This window comes from Giraffa tippelskirchi, chromosome 1 (genome assembly GCF_054371585.1).
Source record: "Giraffa tippelskirchi isolate mGirTip1 chromosome 1, T2T-mGirTip1v1.2.pri, whole genome shotgun sequence".
Lineage (NCBI taxonomy): Eukaryota > Metazoa > Chordata > Mammalia > Artiodactyla > Giraffidae > Giraffa > Giraffa tippelskirchi.
In genome coordinates, this window is record NC_137275.1 from 51,603,587 (window position 1) to 51,627,918 (window position 24,332).

The window sequence follows — 24,332 nt, forward strand, 5'->3', positions numbered from 1 at the left end:
GCCAGCAGGACCAATCGCGAGACCTTGCCAGACCCTGACCAGCTGGGGAGGGCGTGGCTGCGCAGGAGGTTTGGCGTCTTCCGTGTCTTCCGCGCTTCTACTGTGGCGCTTTGTTTGGATGTGTGGAATCAAGCTGAAATCAAGATTGCCGGGAGAAATATCAATAACCTCAGATATGCAGATGACACCACACTTACGGCAGAAAGCGAAGAATAGCTAAAGAGCAGCTTGATGAAAGTGAAAGAGGAGAGTGAAAAAGTTGGCTTGAAACTCAACATTCAGAAAACTAAGATGATGGCATCTGGTCCCATCACTTCATGGCAAATACATGGGGAAACAATGGAAACAGTGATAGACTATTTTGGGGAGCTCCAAAGTCACTGCAGATGGTGACTGCAGCCATGAAATTAAAAGATGCTTACTCCTTGGAGGAAAAACTATGACCAACCTAGACAGCATATTAAAAAGCAGAAACATTACTTTGCCAACAAAGGTCCACTTAGTCAAAGCTATAGTTTTTCCAATAGTCATGTATGGATGTGAGAGTTGGACTATAAAGAAAACTGAGCGCCAAAGAATTGATGCTTTTGAGCTATGGTGATGGAAAAGACTCTTGAGAGTCCCTTGGACTGCAAGGAAATCAAACCATTCAATCCTGAAAGAAATCGGTCCTGAATATTCTTTGGAAGGACTGATGCTGAAGCTGAAACTCTAATACTTTGGCCACCTGATGCGAAGAACTGACATTTGAAAAGACCCTGATGCTGGGAAAGATTGAAGGCAGGAGGAGATGGGGACAACAGAGAATGAGATGGTTGGATGGCCTCACCAGCTCGATGGACATGAGTTTCAGCAAGCTACAGGAGTTAGTGATGAACAGGGAAGCCTGTCATGCTGCAGTCCATGGGGTCTCAAAGAGTTGGACACTTCTGAGCGACTGAACTGAACTGAAATCATTAATAGACTGAATTATCTCATGGTTTTGAGTTATATAAGTCTTTTAAACCAAGAAGCCACATTTTGCCTACACTTTTAGGTGAAAACATCCCTGACTAATATGGTTGTGGTGGTTCAGCTGCTTAAATTGTGTCCTGACTCGATGGACATGAGTTTGAGTAAGCTCTGAGAGTTGGTGATGAACAGGGAGGCCTGGCATGCTGCATGCAGTCCATGGGGTCATACATGACTGAGCAACTGAACTGAACTGACTGTCTTCCTCGCTTCTACTGTGGCACTTTGCTTGGATGTCTACACGTGAATTATTTGCTTCTTAACAGCCCATGAAAACTTTGACAGCTTTGCGGGGCTCTGCCTACTCTTCTTTTTTCTGGGCTCAGATCCTGGGCCATGCTGTTGGAACGGGATGGAAGGTAGGAAGGAAGGACAATGGCCTTCTGAGCCTCTCCTTCTCCTGAGCCTTACTGGATAAGCCCAAGACTAGGCTAATTTGTCCTCAGTGCTCTCAGAACCTGTACCACAGTATGTCACAACACCGCTGTGTAGCCATTACCATGACAGCAAGTACCCACAGAATCAGAACTTGCCTTACTAACCTCTGGACCTTGGACGCCTGTCTGTAATATAAGACTTACACGCTCAGGATTTATCTGGATAGAGCAGGTGTGCAGACAAGTAAATAGGAGTCAGTGTGGTCCCAGGGAGAAAGCAATCAGAACAACATCCACCAAGCATTAACTGTGGTGTTTATATGACATGCTCTAACGAGTGACGCCTGCCTTGACCGCCCTAGCTATTGTAGGGGCGCAAGATTTGCCACCCCAAAGTGAGTTTCTTTGGCATGTGGATTAGTTTAGGCTGATTTTTTTTAAGGTCAAAGACTCATTACCTTTGACCTTTTCCCTACCTGCTTAAAAGAATGTGGAGGACGTGTTCTGCCAAGGGTGATACCACCATAGATAACCATAGTACAAACTAGATGTGTAGACTCAGAGGAACCTGGCAAAGTCTGCTAAAATTCCCCTCTGTGTCCCATTGTGTTTGCTGACCCATCAAACATTTGTTTACCAAATGTCTGCTGTTTGTCTCCTTTTCAGTTGCCTTCCTCCCCTTGGAAGTCCCAAACTACCACCCCTAACATCTTCTTTTTTCTTTAACTGATGATGGTATTCAAGTTGGCCATTTTGGAGAGTTACTCAGTTTTCCTGGGTCTCTCCCATGTATACATGTTGTTGAACTTTTGTTTGATTTTATCCTGTTAATCTGTCTGATGTAAGTTTAACTCTTAGACCAGCTAGAACTTAGAAGGTGTAGACTTAAAAAATATTGAGAGTTATGTTTTATTCAGCAGGAATTTTTAAGACTTCAAGCCAGGGAAGCAGCATCTCAAGTAACCCGGAGAGAACTGCTCCAAGGAGGTGAGGGGAGAATCAGGTTATATAGTTTTGCAACAAAGGGCAGGTAATTTGAACATCAAAAGATTATTGTTAATTAAAGGGATACCAAATACCTCATTTAGCACCTGTCTATGTATGGGAAGATGCAAGAGTCTGTGCTCACTGAAATCATTCCTTTGATACATGCCTCAGCTATCTGGGGCCAGTGTCCTATATTTTCATACAGTGTCCTGTATGTCCTGAGGAATCCTGAGATTCCTCAGGGCTCACCAGCTCACCACTGATGGTGACTGCAATCAGTAGTGATTGCGATCGCTGATGACTGTGATAGCCTTTGTTTACTGGTATGGCAGGAAATATTCTATTTCTCAAAGGACAGAGGAAAATTTCTTCCTCCCTGATTCTATAATAGGCCTGTTTATTCTCTACCCCTTTGCCCTGTATGCTTTTCTTCAAAATGCCTATATATACTTGAAATTATCTATGCATTTTTTATAATTTTCTGTCTCTCAGAATGAAAAATAAGCATCATGATGCTGGAGTCTTGCGTTGTGCCCATTGCTGGTTCCCAGGGGTAAAACAGTGCCTGACACAAATAAATTAGTTGAATGGAATACATGATGGTTTGTTTTAAAATTAATGAGTCATTTGACTATAGTGCTACTAAGGCAGGGATAGGTGAGCTCCAGTTTAGATATTTACAACCAGTCTCCTGTTTGCTCTCCAAAATGGAAGTAACAACTGAAACACGGTAAATAGTCAGACTTCGTCTCCTGTGGACACCTTCAGATAACAATCGTGACAGGAGCAGAGAGAGGCTAAACATTGTTTGAGTAAAGGATCAAGAGGTCATGTATTTCCCCTCCTTGGGGCAAGGGAGACATTTCATATCCTCAGAAAGACTCCTGGGGGATAAAAAGGAGGGGCACAACCCCAGAATATGTGATTCCATAGGCCTCTGGGCTGAAATCCATCTTGGAAAGTTGCACACGCATGTTGGGGAGGGTCCTAGGGCAGGTCAGGTGTGGAAAAAGAAACCAATTAGCCAAAGGTAGACAAGAACTATCCTATATAAATGATTTAACTGCCTCTTTACTGCCCTTCTCCTCACTCAGGGGGATGCCCACACCCTTTCTCTCCAAGTGTGCATCTCTGCCTTGCTCCTATCTTAACAAACTGTTTCTTTGTGTGCTCTCCCTCTTATTGTAATGCTATGTCTAATAATAAACTTTGTAGCCGCATTTACAGTTTTTGCCTCTGTGAGAAATGAATTTTTCACTGGGGGTAAGAGCCAGTGAAAAATAGCTTCTAGTCTCTAGCCCTTGCTAGTCTGGTGGCTAGGATGCCTGTGTTTTCATCCAGGCTACCCAGGTTCAATTCCTGGGCAGGGAATTAAGATCTTGCTTCATGTCACCAGTCACCGCTGCCTCTCCGAGGTCACTACTGTTGTTGAACCCAAGTTCATGTGCCTGATGCATTGTGAGTCCTAACAACTCCAAACATCAGAGTTTAGAGCAGATTTATTGCAGGACCAAACAAGAGCAACAGGTGGTTCATGATCAGTAAGCTCAAACTCTCGAAGGGTTTCAAGGAAGAGTTTTTATGGGCAAAATTTGGAGAAAAGTCTACAGGGTTGTGACCTTCCTCTGACTGGTTGATGGTAAGGTAACAGTGTGATGTTCCATGAATCTCAATCATCAGCCTTTTGGTTCCAACCAGTCTGGGGTTCACAAGCATGTGCCCAGCCTGCAGTTACCTTCCTTCACCTGGTGGGGGCCTTAGTTCCTGTGAAAGAACAAAGAGCTATATTGTTACATATGTCCTATTGTATATGGGAGAAGGCAATGGCACCCCACTCCAGTACTCTTGCCTGGAAAATCCCATGGACGAAGGAGCTTGGTAGGCTACAGTCCATGGGGTCGCTAAGAGTCGGACACGACTGAGCGACTTCACTTTCACTTTTCCCTTTCATTCACTGGAGAAGGAAATGGCAACCCACTCCAGTGTTCTTGCCTGGAGAATCCCAGGGACAGGGGAGCCTGGTGGGCTGCCGTCTGTGGGGTCGCACAGAATCGGACACGGACACGACTGAAGTGACTTAGACTTATTGTATATATCTGAAGAGGTACATTGTTATGTATGTCCTGGGGCTTCCAGGGTGGTGCCATTGGTAAAGAACCCACCTGTTAATGCAGGACAAGTAAGAGAAAGGGGTTCAATCCCTGGGTCAGGAAGATCCCCTGGAGAAGGGCATGACAACCACTCCATGGCAATCCACTCTAGTAATCTTGCCTGGAGAATCCCATGGACAGGGAAGGTTTGAAAGGCTGTAGCCTTTTTCCTGGGCTTCTCTGGTGGCTCAGAATGTAAAGAATCTGCCTGTAATGTGGGAGACTGGGTTTGATCCCTGAGTTGGGAAGATTCCCTGGAGAGGGCATGGCAACCCAATCCAGTATTCTTGCCTGAAGAATCCCCATGGACAGAGGAGCCTGGCAGGCTGCAGTCCATGGGGTCACAAAGAGTCAGACACGACTGAGCAACTAAGCCCACCACAGCCTTTTTCCTACAAATGAGAAACGGGAATACTGAAAGGCCCCACAGGGTTCTTCTCAGTTTCATTACAACATAACTAATTCAAGGGGAAATAAATTAGTATGTTACCAATTTTAAGAGAATCAACACAGTCTTTTATGCTAATTGAGAAAGTACAACCAGATTAGTGAGGTCATAGTGATTAAATTATCACAAGAATGGTAAGCAAATTTAACTTCCTATGACAAACATAGATTAAAACATTAAGTGGTTAAACATTAAAAAATGCTGCTCCATAAATATTTATAACCTCAAGATTACTCAGAAATCTGAATATTACTGTAAAGTTTTTATCCTTGTAAATAAATTTTAGCAGTAATCCAGTTTTATGATCTAAAACACCTAAAGATTTAACTCTAATTTTTCTGGTAACTATATGTAAATATTCATTAGCCTTTATTATACTGCTAACTTGAATGCTTTGGATTCTTAAAATTGACCCCTAGTTTCAACTATCATTTTAATCAAGACTGGTCAAAGTCCAGTGGTTAAGAACCTGCCTTCAAATACAAGGGACATGGGTTAGATCCCTGGTCAGGTAACTAAGATCCGATGTGCTCTGGAGCCCAAACACTGTAACAAAGATCCCATATGCCACAGCTTACATCCAACACAGCCAAAAATAAATAAATAAATATTATTTTTAAAAATAAAAAGTTTCCATCATTAAATTTAAAAAAAAACAGTCAAAGCTTCATAGCACTTGACTTAGACACTGTATTAATTTTAATAAGCCTACAAAAGCCTTGACTTGCCTAAAAGTTTGAATAAGATAAATCACGCTGTTTTGTCTTTTTTAACCCTCACAATGCTGCATCACATAAAAAGTTCTCCATGGACTTGGATGAAAATACTTCTGCAGTTGTCTTCGTGTTTATACCTGTATTGTCATCATGTATTTTTCCTGGTGGATGTGCTCCAAAATTTCCCCAAGTGCTGAAAATTGAAGGAATGGTGTAAGCACATAGGGTAAACCCCCCCACCTCAGAGAAAGAGATTGAGGCATGGCTTTCTTGATATAAGATAAGCTATTTTTGGCCTGAAGCCATCTTGTGCTCTAAGTCTGGCCACAATGTGTGCCCTTGAACAGGTCTCTGTAATTAATGATCTTGAGGCAATGCAGAAACAAAACAAAAGTAGTCAAAAAACAATAGTTCAGTGATAAAATAGAATCCTAGCTCCTCCTTGAGGGAGATAGCAACCTGATACATACTTGAGTTCTGCATGCACAAAGGTCCCCATCCAGATGGAGGATGGAATGATGATGTTGAACTTTCCTGACCCTCATAACTTCAATCAACTAAAGTCTGGACTCTGTAGACCTCTGCCCCAATTCAATGGTGAATTCCTCTCTGCTCAAGTCCCTTTGCCAATATGCATGTGCCCTTAGCTAGAAAATTCCCCAATTTTGCTGTTCAGGGAGACACTGCTTTGGAAATGATCCCTGGTGTTCTCCTTACTTACTGCAAGTAAAAAATCCTTCTCTCCCTCTTTGGCTTGGTTGTATCTCTTGGGTGAACACTCACCAAGAAGCAAACACAGTTTTTGGGTAACAGCATCAGTTTTAGAGTTTCTTAGGGGAAAATTCCATTGACCTTAAATTCTTTGAGAAATCTCATCCTTCCTTTACTTTATTGCTCAAATTGAGACACATTCAGCAGATGCCTGTGTGTACTAAACAGGCAAGATTCCGGCATCATGGAGCTTATTTTTTATTGGAGGAGACAGAAAATTCAAAAATAAACACATATAATTTCAAATAATGATAGTTGTAGTAGTAATACTAATTAGTTACACTAATTGTCATGTCCTCTATGTGCATTATCTCATTCATAATACCTTAGCAAGTTATAGATGAAGAAACTGAGGCACAAAGATCTCTCAACCACTAAAGTACCTTCTAAGCCAGTGGGTTTTGTTCTTTGGAAGAAAATATAAGGTCTTTCACATTTTCTTTCTTTTTAAAAAAATCTGAAGAAGGAAATGGCAACCCACTCCAGTATTCTTGCCTGGAAAAGTCCATGGACAGAGGAGCCTGGTGGGCTGCAGTCCATGGGGTTACATGACTGAGCACGCGTGCATGAGGGTGGAGGGAAATGGGTTGGTAGCAATAAACTGGTAGAACCAAAAAAAAAAAAAAAAATCATTATCCCATTTTTTTTTTCTTCCCAATGTTTTCTGAAATGTAGGTCAAGAGATCATTTCCCCAGATTTTATATCCCACTATTTTGTGCGAGTGAAGAAGTGAAGTGAAGTGAAGTCGCTCAGTCGTGTCCGACTCTTTGCGACCCCATGGACTGTAGCCTACCAGGCTCCTCCATCCATGGGATTTTCCAGGCAAGAGTACTGGAGTGGGTTGCCATTTCCTTCTCCAGGAGATCTTCCTGACTCAGGGTTTGAACCCGGGTCTCCTACGAACCCGGGTCTCCCGCATTGTAGGTAGACGCTTTACCATCTGAGCCACCAGAGAAGTCTGGTGCGAGTGACATGATATTAATTTGAGGTTTTTTTTTTTTTGGCTGCACTGCTCAGTATGTGGGATTTTAGCTCCCTGATCAGGAATTGAATCCACTCCCCTTGCATTGAAAACATGGAGTCTTAACCACTGGACCACCAGGAAATTCTCAAGAATTTTTTATATAAAGAAATGCCCAAATAAAGGGAATATTAGGGCTTCTCTGGTGGCTCAGCTGGTAAAGAATCCGCCTGCAATGCAGGAGACCTGGGTTCGATCCCTGGGTTGGGAAAATCCCCTGGAGGAGAGCATGGCAACCCACTCCAGTATTCTTGCCTTGAGAATCCCCATGGACAGACGATCCTGGCAGGCTACAGTCCATGGGGTTGCAAAGAGTCTGACATGATTGAGTGACTAAGTGCACACAGGGAATATTAAGTCAGACAGATAGAAATAGAAGTAGGTAACGGGTGAACTGTCATGATTATTACCATTAACCACAACTCCTGCTACATTTTCCATTAACTCTGAAGGAGTTCCACATCTTGCAGAAATTTGCCTCTGTAGTTGAGCTGACCGTTCCTCAGTTTCATCCTGTCTTTAGCTTTGGGAAAATAGTAATTCTGATCATGAAGCAAACTTGGCTGCTTATTTGGAAAACTAACTTAGATAATCTTTTATGAGATAGTCGGTGGCTTTATCCTGAATCTTACCAAGAACACAAATTTACTTTTGATCACAGATATATTTGTTGGCATCATGTTGTTTTTCCTCTGTGGGATTAGAAACGGAGAGAGCTTGCCCATCTGAACACTTCAAAAAGAAAAGGACCACATCAAGGCTGTTGTTACCTGCTGTACAACCAAGGTCAGAAGCAGTGTGGGTGTGCACAGACACACTGTGTGTACTGCCAAAACCGTCCTGCCGAAGCAAAGGAAATGAAATGTGGAATTGACGTGTATACATTCCACCCCGCCACCTCCTTTCCTGAGAGGTCAGTGAACAAGATCGGGATTACAATTATTACAGTGGGGAAAGTCAAGTTACTAAATACTCCGGAGGGCAAAAGAGAATGAAACGTGTGGTTAACTTTCATCCTTGAGAGAAATAAGGTGTGGACCGAAAGCATGTGAACTGTAGATTTGATGTTCTGGGGGAAAGCAGCATTTGTGAAGAGTTCATTTCTTCCCCAAAGCCACAAGTGGTGACACCAAAGGAAATTCTCCTCGAGTTTTTCAAAATTTAGCTTTTTATGGAAGTATAATACACAGAAAACAGCACAAGTCTTGAGGGCACAGCTCTAAGAATTCTAAGCAGTGAGCAAAACTGTAACCAGTACCCAGCGTGACTGGCTTCCCAGAAGACCTCTCTTCTAATCAGGATCCTCCTAACCATCAAGTGTGCCACTAATCCTGCCATAACAAAATAGGTTAGTTTTGACTGTTTGGGGACTCTGTATGCGTGGATTGTATATGATGGACTCTTTCATGATATGTATGCAAGAGTCTGGCTTCTTTATCTCAACATTATGTTTGTAGGATTCATCCATGTCGGTGTGTTCATTTCTGTCACTATATAGTATCCAACTGTTGTGAGTATCCATAGTTTATCCATTCCACTGCTGAATAATATTTGGGTTCCGGTTAGGGACTATTACAAATTATGTGGACATGTGTATGCATTTCTGATAGATATATTCCTAGGATTGAAAGCACTTGGTTATAGGATATGCAAACTTCCAGCTTTAGCTGTTACTAGAAGTTTCCCAAAGTAGTAGTTGTACCAATACACACTCCTGACAACAGTATGTGAAAGTTCTGTGTGCACACAGAATAGGTGAGAAGCTCCGAGGTGGCCTAATATTTTACACCCGTGCTGTTTTTTCGAAAATGGGCTCACACTTATTCCTTATTCTTATTCCTTTTCCATTAGTGAAGCATCATTGTTCACTCACACCACCTCCCAGCCAAGGGAATATAAGTCTCTGACACAACCATACTCCAGCCAGTAGATTTTGGCTATTATTTACCAGGATGTAAAAATATGATGCAACTGAAAAGGTTAGAAGCAAGGTCAGGTATAAAGAAAAGTAAATTTGAAAGCAGACAGACTGTTTTAACAGTTGCTTTTGGAAACAGATTCTAGATTAAACAAAGTTGTTTTTGAGCTAAATTTATGTCTCCTGAACTGGATTTTTTTTTTCAAACAATAATAGAACTCAGTGCCAGTGAAGGACATTTATATTTTGTGGCCGCCCAGCGTATTTTGAATGCTCCCAGTGTCTGGAGAATCTCCCACCTTGTGGATTTATCTACCCCTACTGTGACTGTGGAGACAGGGAGATAATTAAGGTTACATGAAGTCATAAAGGTAGAGCCCTAAGCCAATAGGTGGCTTTATAAGAGGAGAAAGAGAGAAATCTCCTCTCTCTCTCGCTCTCCCAAGTACACACATCAAAGAAAGGCTACTTGACCATAAAGTGAGATGGCAACTACTTATAAGCCAAGAGTCCTCAGAATGATATCTACTTTGCTGGCATCTTGACCTTGGAATTCTCAACCTCCAGAACTGTGAGAAAATAAAATTCCTGTTGTTTAAGTTACCCAGTTTACAATATTTTGTTATGGCAACCTGAGCAGACTAATACACCATATAATGGAAGAGAAAGGTGATTTATAATATAGTGAGCATGTGCAATAAGTCATTTCAGTCATGTCCAACTCTTTGTGACCCCATGGACTGTAGCCTACCAGGCTCCTCTGTCCATGGGATTCTCCAGGCAAGAATACTGAAGTGGGTTGCCATTTCCTTCTCCAGGGGATCTTCCCAACCCAGGGATTGAACCTGTGTCTCTTAAGTCTCCTGTATTTGCAGGCAGGTTTTTTACCACTAGCGCCACCTGAGAAGCCCTTACTCTATAATAAAGCAGTCTTAATGTTAGACAATTTAATATACATACAAAATTGCAAAGAATGTTCAATTGCAGCTTCATTTTTAGGCCATGTCATCCAAACCACACAAAGTCCACAAGTCCACCAGCCAGCGGAGAGTATTTTACTCTATTCAAGTTGCTTCTAAGCTCCATTCACAGCCATGGAAGTCTTAGTCCTAGACTCTGGGGGAACAGCATGTGATAACGCCAGTGTCACCAGAGAATCTTAGACAGTCTCCTTCATACCTTCCATATCTGTGTTGTTCAACACATTAGCCACTAACTATATGTGAAGAGTGAGCATTTGATATATGGCAAGTCTGAATTGATATGTGCTGGAAGAATAAAATATATATTGAAGGCTTGATATAGAAAAGAATGTAAAATTATTAATAGTTAATAACTTGATACTGGGTTACATAAAACATATTGCAAAAATTAATTTCACCGGTTGCTTTTTACTTTTTAAAAAATATTTATTTATTCACTTGGCTGCACTGGATCTTATTGCGGCACATGGGATCTTCCGTCTTTCTTGCGGGACGCAGGATTTTCTAGTTGCAACATGTGGAATCTTTTTTTAGTTGTAGCTTTCAAGTTCTTAGGGCTTCCCTGGTAGCTCAGCAGTATAGAACCCGCCTGCCAATGCAGGAGATGTGGGTTCGAGCCCTGGGTCGGGAAAATCCCCTGGAGGAGGAAACAGCAGCCCATTTCAGTATTCTTGCCTGGAGAATCCCATGGACAGAGGAGCCTGGTGGGCTACAGTCCATGGGGTCGCAAAGAGTCAGACACAACTTAGCAACTAAAACAACAACAACAATGCAAGCTCTTAGTTGTGGCATGTGGGATATGACCAGGGATTGAACCTGGGCCCCCTGCATTGGGAGCTTGGAGTCTTAGGCACTGGACCACAGGGAAGTCCCTCTTTTTGCTGTTTTAAATATGCTACCAGAACATTTTAAATTACGTATGTGGATCGCATGTGTGCCTTACATTATGTTACTGTTGGACAATGCTGCTCTATAGACATACACAGTCCCTTCATCCTTTTGATACACTCACTTTTTCCTTCCAGGAAAGTCTCAGCTCCAGTTCTTCCTGGGTCTTGCTTCCAAAGGACGTTGTTCAGTCTTTCTCTGCCCCAACTGGTTCTACTTTTGATAGTGAGCAGGTTTCAAAACTTGAGTATGCTTGAGGCAGTGGGGGAAACTCCTCATGGGGGTCTGACCCCCAGATAGAATATCTAATGCAATTAGATCTTTCCTCATTGCACTGATACTTTTTCTCCTTCACTGCATTAAGTGATATTGTTTTAAACACACCCTTCTATAGAAGAAGAAATGGTGAATTTTATTTGGGAAAATAAACTAACAAAAAACTCCTGACCCTTCTATTAATGTAGCTTTTAGAATGCAACATTCTAGAAAATGGAAAGAAGTGGTAGGGAAGAAAACCTCATTCCATCATACATACATTAGCAATCTGGATCCTATATTACTCTTTTCCTTAAAAAAGTTTGGCTGCCCTGGGTCTTCCTTGCAGCACTTGGACTTCCTTTAGTTGTGGTGCATAGGCTCTCTGGTTGCTCCACAGGCTTACTTGCCCAACCAGGGACTGAGCCCATATCCCCTGCTTTGGAAGGCACATTGTTAATCATTGGACCACCAGGGAAGTCCCATGGATCCTATATTACTGTTTATTCTTCAAAACAGGAACACATGTAAGGAGTGGTTAAATGGATTACCCAAGGTCACAGATCTGTATGAAGTAGTTACTACTAAAACCTAGTTCTGATCCTTACTCTGTTTTCTATTATATCACAATATCATGTACTCTCCAAAATTTAAACTTTCTTTGACAATTCAAAATTTTACAGTACCTGGGTAGGGGAGAAAATGGGAGGTGGTCATTGTTACAAACATCAATTATTACTAAAGAGTACCTGAAAAATAATTACAGTTATTGTCTGGCTATTTGGAATAAAAATAACTGGCAAATTATGTTAACAACTACTCAATTTATTCAATATAGCATTGCACAGAATTGTTCTAAATTATAGATGATGAAGATGATGACAGCCAAAATGTTTTGAGCCCTTTATGTGAAGCACTATGCTGAACATTCTATATGCTTGAGCTCATTTTATCATTTCACAATTGATAGGGTATTATTACCCCCATTGTACAGGGAGAAGCAGAGATCACACGGCTAAGAAGTGACTGAAACCAGGTCTGTTAGACTTCAGAGTCCTAGAACCTGGCTGTGCTCTACTGCCTTCCAATGATCTTTTAAAAAAATTTTTATATACATTTTTTGTTGATGTTGTTATTGGAAATAAATCAGAGCTTAGCTTTATTTAGGGTTGTTTAGTCGCTAAGTCAAGTCCGACTCTTTGCAGCCCCATGGACCATAGCCTGCCAGGCTCCTCTGTTCATGGGATTTCCCAGGCAAGAATACTAAAGTGGGTTGCCATTTCCTCTCCAGGGATCTATCCAACCCAAGGACTGAACTCACGTCTCCTGCATTAGCAGGTGGGTTCCTTACCACTGAACCATCAAGGAAGCCCCCAGTGATCTTATCGCTACTTCCTACATGTCTCAGGTCATACCCAATTTCTGCCAGACTTCCTCAAGAGAGAACTGATAATTCTTAGCGTCATTCTCTGTACATTGCAGATAAATTTAGTTTTGAGCATTTCTTAGACTATTTTTGCATCCTTCTTATGAATTCATTTGGGATAGTTAGAGAATGTTTTGGAGAGGACTTTCAATCATTTACTGATTTTGAAGAAGTACTTCTGGAGAGAGCTCTTGGAATTAGAGAGGCTTATCTGATTTTGCCAATAGCACCTTTATGTCCCTGGAATTATGAGAATTATAAAATCCACCTGTCAACATACATAAGGCTTTGTACTTTAAAAAGGGAAAAAGAAAAACATTCTTTTAAAGGGTCCAAAGTTTCTTTTTCGCCCTGAAAGGTGTTGACTTAAAACATGGTAACAAAAGTTTTAGCCATCACTGACCCATCAGGTAGAATTTTGAAGGAAGTTCTTTATTTCCAGGAGCCCCAGAATCCCCTAAGGTATAATATAAAATGTAGCTACCTGTACAAAATTTCACAGTGTACAAATATGTTGAACTCAAATAATCCTCAAAATATTTCTCAACTGGCCACATTCTACGAATGAGGAAACTGAGGGCCAAGGAAATTAAAAGTATGTCTATAAAGATTGGAACTACTGTTTATGGACTTTTTAACATTATTCCTGATGCTGTGTGTATAAAACTCCTTGATCATGTTTTAACGTGAGCTAGTATATCATCTGGACATGGAACAACAGACTGGTTCCAAATAGGAAAAGGAGTACGTCAAGGCTGTATATTGTCACCCTGCTTATTTAACTTATATGCAGAGTACATCATGAGAAACGCTGGGCTGGAAGAAACACAAGCTGGGTCAAGATTGTTGGGAGAAATGTCAATAACCTCAGATATGCAGATGACACCACCCTTATGGCAGAAAGTGAAGAAGAACTAAAGAGCCTCTTGATGAAAGTGAAAGAGGAGAGTGAAAAAGTTGGCTTAAAGCTCAACGTTCAGAAAACTAAGATCATGGCATCTGGTCCCATCACTTCATGGGAAATAGATGGGGAAACAGTCTAAACAGTGTCAGACTTTATTTTTTTGGGCTCCAAAGTCACTGCTGATGGTGATTGCAGCCATGAAATTAAAAGACGCTTACTCCTTGGAAGGAAGGTTATGACCAACCTAGATAGCATATTTAAAAGCAGAGACCTTACTTTGCCAACAAAGGTCCGTCTAGTCAAGGCTATGGTTTTTCCAGTGGTCATGTATGGATGTGAGAGTTGGATGGTGAAGAAAGCTGAGCGCCGAAGAATTGATGCTTTTGAACTGTGGTGTTGGAGAAGACTCTTGAGAGTCCCTTAGACTGCAAGGAGATCCAACCAGTCCATCTTAGAGGAGATCAGTCCTGGGTGTTCATTGGAAGGGCTGATGTTGAAGCTGAAACTCCAATACTTTGGCCACCTGATGTGAAGACTGACTCATTGGAAAAGACCCTAATGCTGGGAAGGATTGGGGGCAGGAAGAGAAGGGGATGACAGAGGATGAGATGGTTGGATGGCATCACCGACTCGATGGACATGGGTTTGGGTAAACTCTGGGAGTTGGTGATGGACAGGGAGGCCTGGCGTGCTGCGATTCATGGGGTTGCAAAGAGTTGGACACAACTGAGCGACTGAACTGAACTGAACTGAGTATATCATCTGAATCCATCACCAAAAAGAAAACCAGAGATATCCTGAATAAAATAGAGCCCAGAGTATACAGCAAAACATTTATTTACTTCTCCCATAGAGTCTTTTAGCCTATCATATCACAGATTCCACCTCCCCACCATCTCTTTCCCTCTATTCATCCCCTCTCCCAAGTCTTTCCCTGTCTCCTGCCTCCTGTTATCTTGAACTGGCAATAAAGGATCCTTTAGTTCCCATCTATCTGGGATGGAGGCTCTGGGTCCTTCAGATTTTTCAGAATGAAACACCACCAAGTGAACCTTTCTCTTGTTACTGCTGACTGGTTCTCAAGTCAACCTAAAAAAATCAGGTTAAACAGGAAAATGTCACTCCCTCACACACACCTTAAAGGTAACCCCCAAATGGCAAAATATAAAGAATTTCCAGAATGAGTGAATACACATGTTCAGAATGAGTGATCTATTCTAGCTCCTGGTAAACTTAGGGTAAGGGGTGGGAGCCAGAACAGGACACTGAGGGCAGGAGATAAAGAAGAGGCCCCACCCAAGGAGGGGATTCTAACAGGAAAGTGAAAGTGAAGTCGCTCAGTCATATCCCACTCTTTGGGACCCCGTGGACTATAGCCTACTAGGCTCCTCCTCCCATGGGATTTCCCAGGCAAAAGTACTGGAGTGGGTTGCTATTTCCTTTGCCAGGAGATCTTCCCGACCCAGGGATTGAACCCAGGTCTCAAACCCAGGTCTCCCGCATTGTAGGCAGACACTTTACCATCTGAGCCACCAGGGAAGGTGGCTTCTAACAGGAGAAGTTTGCAAAATGATGACTGCATTTGAAGTCTAAAGAGACAGCTAGCAAAGTTGCCTTTTTCTAACTTGGTGTCAGGTGGAGGGAAGAAAAGTCTCCCCTAAGAATTCAATACCACTAGCCAGTACTTCTGCCCTGAATTTACACTTCCTACGTGGGAAAAAAAACTTAAGAGCTAAGAATTCAGTTTAAAGTGGTCCCAGTTTGATAGTGCCCCAAGGCACCTGGCAAAGCAAATTTAAATCCTTTTAACCCAAAACTATGTTAAGTATGCATGTTTAAATTTCTAAAGCTTAATGGGGAAAAAAAGGCAGCAAGTGTGTATAAATTCCAAAATGGTAGAGTAGGGGAAATGAGTTAAAAAAAAAAAAAATCCAGGGGAAATAAACACACACACACACACACACACAAAAGGCATAAACAAGGAAAAAAGAAACAGAAAAGGCAGAGAACAGCACAAAATAAGACACTATAAATAAACCCACATATATCAGTGTTCAGTCGCTTCAGTCGTGTCCGACTCTTTGTGAACTCAAGACTGTAGCAAGCTCCTCTGTCCGTGGGATTCTCCAACCAAGAACAATGCAGTGGGTTGCCATGCCCTTTTCCAACATATATCAGTAGTAACAGTAATTATGAGTGAACTAAACTATGCACTTAAAAAAAAAACCAAAGTTATCAGTTTGCTATAAGAAACATACCAGATTAACCACCATTAGCATCTGTATTTACTTTGTGTTTAAAAATCAGCTGGTAATTCTGAAACACTGTAGAATGGATAAAAATTATTTGGTGATCATAACTCTTTGTTGAATTAGAGTATTTTTGCAGCATTCCTTGTCATCAGAAACACGGTTAAACTTTAAAACTAGAAGCAGCAGAAAACTAGCTTGTAAAATTTATCCAAGTAGAGTGCAGGCCAGGCTGTCTTGGGGAAATAAACATTAAAACTCAAAGCAATGTTTTACACTGAGAAAAAAGAGTTATCACACCATTTTTTAAAGTGTAGCTATATATTACTGCTAGTCAAGTTTCAGGCAGAGAAACAGAACTTTGTATTATGAGACAAAGAATTTATATTGAAAGTAGATTTTATAAAATTATGTGAGGAGGTGGGAGACCTGAACATCCAGAAAGGAGAGATAAGAGAATCAAAGATACTGACTAGTGCTCCTAAGCACGCACATGAGTGTTGAGGACTGTAGGGAAAAAATGAAAAAGCTTAGCCCGTTCATCTGCCAAGTGGAAACAATAGGAATTTGGGAAGGTACTGCCCCAGTGGGGCTCCTTCTCTGTGGGTACACAGACAAGCAGTAGAGGCCGACCTGGAGCAGCCCTCAGGAGGAAGAGGCACAAAAACAAGAACACGCTGGACCCTACTGGGCATATACTGCAGTTGTCCATCTCCCTGTCTACATACCCTCAATTCTACCACGTATGTGAAGGTACAAACCTTCACATCTACCACTCAACTCTCAACACAAATTTGTTTTGGGAGCCAACTCTAACCCAGAAGGAGAAATCCTGGGAAAATATAGTTCCCAGCTTGACTGAGCTGACAATCCAGAGTAACGGTTTATAGGAGACACATCTAAAACGGAAAGGACAAGAGTGGGGAAAGCCACATCAGGCAAAAACTAAGCAAAAGAAACCTGGTGTGATTGATTAAAATCAGACAAAACAGATTTTAAAGCAAAAGTTGTTTTCTAGAGTTAGAGGGCTGTTACATAAAGTGTTCAACCAGAAGACAAAAGTCTCAAGTCGCTTACACCTGTAATACAGCCTTAAAATACATGAGGCAAAAATTGAGAGGATTTCCAGGAGAAATTGACAAATCTCTTACCACAGTGAGACTCGGGCATACCTTTCTGAGAATTCAGTACTAAAAGAAATAAGAAAGGACATGCAAGATTCGAACAACTCTAACAAAAACTGTCAAGGAAAAGTAGCATGCTGTGACAGAAAAGCTCAGGAGGTATTAGGTACGACTTTAGAGGTTGAGCATTCTTATTTTTGGCTGTGCTGGGTCTTTGTTGCTGTGTGAGGGCTTCTCTCTAGTTGTGGTGTGCGAGCCTCTCACCGTGGTGGCTCCTCTTGCTGCGGAACATAGGCTGGGCGCACCGGCTTCAGTAGTTGCAGCACGGGGGCTCAGTAGTTGTGGAGTGAGGGCTTAGTAGCCCTACAGCATGTGGGATCTTCCTCAGACCAGGGATCCAACCTGTGTCCCCTGCATTGGCAGACGGATTCTTAACCACTGGATCACCAGGGAAGTCTTTAGAGGTTGAGGTGTTTTTTTTTTTTTTCAATTTTAGTTGGGGGCTAATTACTACATTATTGTAGTAGTTTTTGCCATACATTGACATGAATCAGCCATGGGTTTACATGTGTTCCCCATCCTGAACCCCCGAAGTTGAGATTTTGCCAGGTGGCTGCAATAGGACCACGGGTAAATGTTGAGGTCACTGCCAAAAGAAAGAGATTCAAATGACGTCTTGAGGCCCTTGGAGAAAAAGGAAATAAAGACAAGGATAAGGTGAGAAAGCAGGAGTGCCTGTGGAATGATGGTTCGCCCACTGGCCTTCCAAGACTGCTGGTGGGATTTCACCTCAGCAGAGCTTTAGGGTTAGAGAATTCTTTTTCCTGGATTTGCCTTTCAATACCTCAGAGTAGAGGGGAAGGTTGTCAGGGAGCCATGCAGCTAAGCCTTAGGCCACAGGGACCTGAGGATTCTTTCCTTGAGACGTGCCTACTTTCCTTTCCCTTCCTCTGCTCTTTCTTGTAAAAACTGAAAATTGTTGGCGAGAGTATGAATAAAATTGAAGCACTATCGGGTTAAAACTTCGGTATTTTCTTGCATAAAAGGCATCTGAGCCAGAACAAGGTCTGTGACAAAGATGGAGCACAGAGATCTTTAAGATGTTAATATTTTTTCTGTTAAGAAAGAAAGAAATAAACTCCTCTGGTGGGTTCTAATTATAAGGATAAATGTTTAATTACTCACTTTGAAAGAATATTTTATTCTCAGCAATATATCTATATAACTAAAGTTATAGTTTATATAATTTATAACTAAAGCTATAGACTACATCCAACTGCCCAAATTAAAATATTTTTCTAAAAACTATTCCAATATTTTTGTAAGAAATGTTCTGCTTTCATTTTTAAATTGAGGATTGTCCTCAAGAAAGGAAAACATAAAGTTCATATTATAAACATCAGTTCAAAATAGGCCCAATAATACGGTTAAGTCCTAAAAGGAAGCTTAGTTTTTCAGATAAAATGGTAGAAAGGGTAATTTCTCAACACTTCAAAAGATGAACTATATACTTTGGGTATCACTAAATTGAATTGTAAAACATGAACTTGATAATTCTGTTATCAGGGTCAATTGTTTCAGATGAGAGAAACCTGCATATACAACTGTATTTTTTTTAATGAGTTAATGATAAAAAAAGATATCCATTTTATTCTGGATAACTACAGGTTTCGGGGCTTTCCAGGTGGCTCAGTGGTAAAGAATTCGCCTGCCAAAGCAGGAGACGCAGGAGACGAGGTTTCGATCCTTGAGTTGGGAAGATCCCCTGGAGAAGGAAATGGCAACCCACTCCAGTATTCTTGCCTAAGAAATCTCATGGACAGAGGAGTCTGGCGGGCTACGGTCCATGGTGTCGCCGAGTCGAACACAGTTGAGCGACTGAGCACACACATAATCCTAATTGTATAATCAATTACATATATGTATGTACATATACATATGTATATGATTCCTAGAATGAGATCTAGAATGAGCATGCATGCACCCCAAGTTTCATTTCTTTGTCTTGAGGGTTTATTACTTAAATGAAATGGCCTATTACTCTTGGAAGTCTAGGAATGATTAGAGTTCTAAATTGAAAGAATTTAATGCCAAGTTATTTACCTCCATGTTTAGTTAACAGTACTCTCTTCATCTGAAGCACTGACCTAGCCCCCGTTTCCAGTAAGCCCACCAAAGCCCCACATTCTGTGTTCAAGGAAAAAAATCTTTGGGTATACTGTCTCCTTAGGAGGGAGAAAGTGAAGTAGGAAGGCAAAATCTTCCTTACCACTTTCTCTAAATGGTGGTGGTCTTTGTATCTTTCTCTGAGGACAACAATTCAGGGGGAAAGGTCTTCCTTTTACAGAAAGACACTAGAATTTTCCCTTCCCTTCATGTTTATTGTTATAAAATTGTTAAGCCTTTTTCATGTCCAGGCCTTACTGTTTGTCAACCATTTCTAGTCACTTAGTCGAAAAGACCTATGTTAACTATTGTTAATTTAATACTGATCTTTAAAAGGATCCTTATCTTTTAGAAACAATTTTTACTAAGTGGAAAAGAATAGTGTGAGTTGTTTAAACTAGAAAAAGTAAATAGAGGTAAAAATAGACAGGGACGACCATGGTAGAGGATTCTGAGAGCTGGATGATGATAATATGGAAGTTCATCATACTGTTCTAATTTTATGTATGTTCAAAACTCACCAGGGACTTACTTCCTTGGTGGTCCAGTGGTTAAGTCTCCAAGCTTTCTTGCCAGGGGGCACAGGTTGATCCCTGGTTGGGAAAGTAAGATCTCCAGGCAGCTTGAAGCAAGGCCAAAACTCCCCCCAAAACAAATAGTTCCTCTAAGAAACGGTCATCCAAGATCCTTGAGAGTCACCAGTCTAAACAGATGATTTGTCAGCAAGTTTTTGTCTGTTTTTTTTTAACCTTTTATGGTGAGGTGTTTTTCTTTGAGGAGTCTCTTCATTCAACCAAGCTTGAGGAATGAGATGACCTTTCCCTTCCCAAAGCTCAAAATTACTTCTTAAACAGTTCCAAATATTCCCATATGCTAAGAGAAAGAGCATTATGAACTAACAATGTTTTAGTTTCTAAGACCTTATATCACTAGATCTTGAGGAAATCAGTTCTCCTAAAACTATTTGTTTACCTATCAAAATCGCCTTTATACAGCTGATTTCCATTATGCCTCTTAGATTATAATCTCTAAGTGGACAAAGATTTAACTCACCTTTACAGTGTTTTGCTTGCTAAGTTATTAAATTTGCCACAGAAAATATCTGCCAATTCTAAACACTTCCATCGAAGGGAAATACTGAATGTGTTCTTCTATGTTATCCTGTGTTGACTTATGACTCTGAATATATTGTATATTGTGAATCATTTTAGGGTTACAAATAACTCATCCATTAGGCTGTAAATTTCACTAGATAAAAAAGTACAGGGGAGCAAGCAAGCCAATAGCTAAGAGATACAACTATAATTTTTCTTTTTTTTCCAGTCTCACCTTAGGCCACATTTTTTTCCAGTTTCATACTAGATCACAAAATTATACCAGTCTTCTTATTTGTGATGAGCTGAAGGAAAACAGAAGAGTTCAAATTCACCTTATTCTAACAATAAGACAATGAAGCACAATAGAAAACTCAATTCTAATTGTAAATGTTTTTTTGCAACATAACATTTTGAAATCAGCTTAAATCCAGAGAGATTTTTTTTTATTACACAATTTGATTTTTACATCAATAAAATCTTAGATATAACAATATAGATGAAGGAACAACAATTTAATTTGTATTGAAATAAATATGAGATACACAGAGCACATACAGTGGAAAAGGGTCACAATAAATTACAAGTGGAGACATTATTTTGCTCAATCACCAGAGAAAGCCCTTGACACTTCCAATTTCACACCATCAAATTTATCATTCTTGCTGATTTAAGCAAAACACAAAACAAATATGGATCCCAGGGCTTACTTTCACAGGTACCAGCATAGATAATTTACTACAGTGATCCAATTTGGAAATCAGTAGGGACCAGTAAATCACTGCATAAAAGAAAGAGTGAATGAGGTCCTTTTTCCTTAGTGTCAGCAGGCTATGATTATTATGTTTATTAGATTTTCTTGAAAGGACTTCACATTTTCTCAAATATTCAGGAGCAGTATATTTCCCCTCTGAGCCCTACATTAGCATTTATGTGCTTTGGTCTTGAATACACAGTAATGATGAATTTTTCAATTTATTTTATAAATTTATATAGTCTGGATAGTATTGGCCTGAAGAGCATATAACTCCCCAACCTGTATAATATTAGATATTAAAAATGGATTCAAGAGAAGTTACTAAGAAATGCTGACATACTGTATATACAAATTTAGTTCAATATATCCCATTATATAGAGCACCAGAACCAATGAGTTTTTTATAATCAAGCAATTTTCTATGACTCTCTAATCTTTGTGGCCCTTTTACATTTGTTCCAATATATACATATCACAAATGTTGCCTGCCTAAGACTTTGCCCATTTGGTATCAACTTACAAATATAAACGTAAGCAAAAATTCATGTCAAAAGCATTTATCTTAAAATTACAAAAGTAAACAGTCAAAGTTTGGAATTTAAACTGTTATGAACCAAGGAAAAAAAAGTTAGTTCAAAAGTACTGAGCATATATATGTATTAAAAAAAAGAAAACTATGATGGAAAAAGTAAAACGATTCTTGGGCCCTTCCTTCTCCTGGAATATAAGCTAATTTTTAGATTCCAGCAAAGATATCTAGCAACAATTTTTTCTATCGTTTTCTAAGAAAAAGAAACTATTTTAGACTAAAAAAATACTGTACTTTATCTCTGGTCACATCAACTCATATTCAGTGCAGATCGGTTTTCTTATTTGTACTGCCTAAGAGGAGAAAGACTACTCTAGAGTTAATCCCAAATAGAGAGATGTGTTCCTTCTAAGAACCCTCCTGAATACCAGCTTAGAAGATGCACATGTCACAGAATAACTACCACCAGGAAACTTCCCAAACATTGAGCAGTTTCTTTCTTATCCTCAATACCAGATCCAATTACAACTTTCCACCCAGAGTATTAGAAGAGGACTGCTCATTAAAATAATTTCTGGAAATAACTCCTGGATTTACAAAACATATATGCCTTTGGTATACACTAAATCCATTAAACTATGCTATCATACAGCCTCTCAGAATTCTCTTAATTCTAGAGAAATTCCAGTGAGGTGTTAAATGAAATTAGCTGTCTCTGTAACTCAAACTGAATTTACAAATCTAGGCACCATTCCTAATACCCAAAATTATCGACATGCTTTTGTATTACTGTGATGTCTTAATTTTAAGAGATGGAACTGGCTGTACCTTGTTTACCTACAAAATGACCGTGAAAAAAATTAAGTACCATTTTCTATATACCTGAAAATGAAGGTGAAAGAACAATTTTATAACTGACATGTTTAGGGCACTTAGGGAAACAAAAACAAAAACAGCAGAGAGACTATGATCTGAGTAATACCACTGTGGCCTATTCTATTTACCTAGGAAGCAGATATTTACAGGGTACTTATTCCAGCTTTTGAACGTTTTTGTATTTAAAAAATGTACTCAAGAGTAAATGCTTACTAAATATTTACTGAATGTTGAATAATTACATATTAAAGAGAATCATGGAGTTCAGGTCCTTAGATTTATGGCTGACTCAGGATTTAGTGGCATTTAACCTTTCAACATGGTGTTGATAAACAGCTGGGGACTACTTGAGGAAAGAGTGCCACCTACTGCTCATCTGCATAACTGGTTACTTTCTCCCTTGAGGTTTTCATTACAGAATAAAAATCAGCCTCAATTTGGGTGACAGCATTAAGCTAGCAGATCAAAAAGGGCTTTGGGTAGGGGGTGGAGAGGAGCTTCAGACCTATGTTAATTAAAACACATTCGATAGCATTACATAAGCATCTTTACCACAATCCCTCAAAATTAGTTTCATTCATTCTGATCTCAAACTTCATTTAAGGAATTTCTCTTTGGACTGATGTTAAATAGTTAAAATCCATGAGGAATCAAGTATACAAAAGGAATACAGAATCTTTGTTAGAATAAAGTAGATTCTGTATGAGGCCTACACCTGTCCAAGAAGGTTTAATATTTAAAAGTGCTAGAACAGCAGCACTATACAACTTCCTAAACCAGATATTCTAGATGTTAAATCAACTTTTTTTAAACACATAAAAATAAATTCAGCTATGCAGCTGTAACTTTTCCTAGTACACTCATTCTATATACTCTATTATAATAATTTCCTTTTTTGTTATACATTATGCATTGTGTAAATGACATCCAAGACATACAATTTTATTTTTTTGGCCTCACGGCATGTGAGATCTTAGTTCCCTGACCAAGGCTTGAACTCGCACACTCTGCATTGGAAAGGTGGAGTTTTAGCCACTGGATCACCAAGAAGTTCCTGTATTTCCTTAATTTTAACTTGATAGATATAAAGTTACACTGTACTTTCAGATGTCACATTAGCTGACTGTACATATTCACACTGCAAAATTCCTAACTACAAGTTCATGCAAACTAAACATCTGGTAATGCTCAAATTGTAGGATTTATTTTTTCATGAGTTTAGTGAAAAGAAAGGGAAAGTGTTAGTTGCTCAGTTGTGTCCCACTCTTTGCAACCTCATAGACTGTAACCCACCAGGCCCTTCTGTCCATGAAATATTTATTCCAGGCAAGAACACTGGAGTAGGTTGCCATTTCCTTCTCCAGGGGATCTTCCTGACCCAGGGACTGAACTTGGGTCTCCTGCACTGCAGGCAGATTCGTTACCATCTGAGCCACCAGGGAAGCTTATTTATAAACCAAACTTTTTTTAAAAAATATATCAGAAGTATAATCCCATTATATGATAAAAGCCTCAACTTCTGAAGCACAGTTTTAAATTTAAATAGTATTAATGTTAAATTCCTTTTGTTAAAACCCACCTAAATTATTTCCTTTAGGAAAATCTTTTTGCTCAATAGTAATTTTCAAAATAAAGAATAAAAAATAAAAACAGAGGCATACTTAACAGATCATTAAAAGAA

General features: G+C 40.0%; 3 long non-coding RNA genes across 3 annotated transcripts; 2 read left to right on the top strand and 1 right to left on the bottom strand.

Annotated features, from left to right (window-relative positions):
* Positions 1–44: 44 nt before the first annotated feature.
* LOC145519540 (uncharacterized) lies at positions 45–2,968 on the top strand. Its single transcript, XR_014063826.1, has 2 exons — positions 45–1,783; positions 2,868–2,968. It is a non-coding gene; the product is annotated as an uncharacterized LOC145519540 (long non-coding RNA).
* LOC145519780 (uncharacterized) lies at positions 51–7,089 on the bottom strand. Its single transcript, XR_014063916.1, has 2 exons — positions 7,009–7,089; positions 51–4,276 (listed from the first exon to the last, which is right to left on the bottom strand). It is a non-coding gene; the product is annotated as an uncharacterized LOC145519780 (long non-coding RNA).
* On the top strand, positions 4,159–8,949 carry LOC145519647 (uncharacterized). Its single transcript, XR_014063839.1, has 2 exons — positions 4,159–4,253; positions 8,144–8,949. It is a non-coding gene; the product is annotated as an uncharacterized LOC145519647 (long non-coding RNA).
* The last annotated feature ends 15,383 nt before the right edge of the window (positions 8,950–24,332 follow it).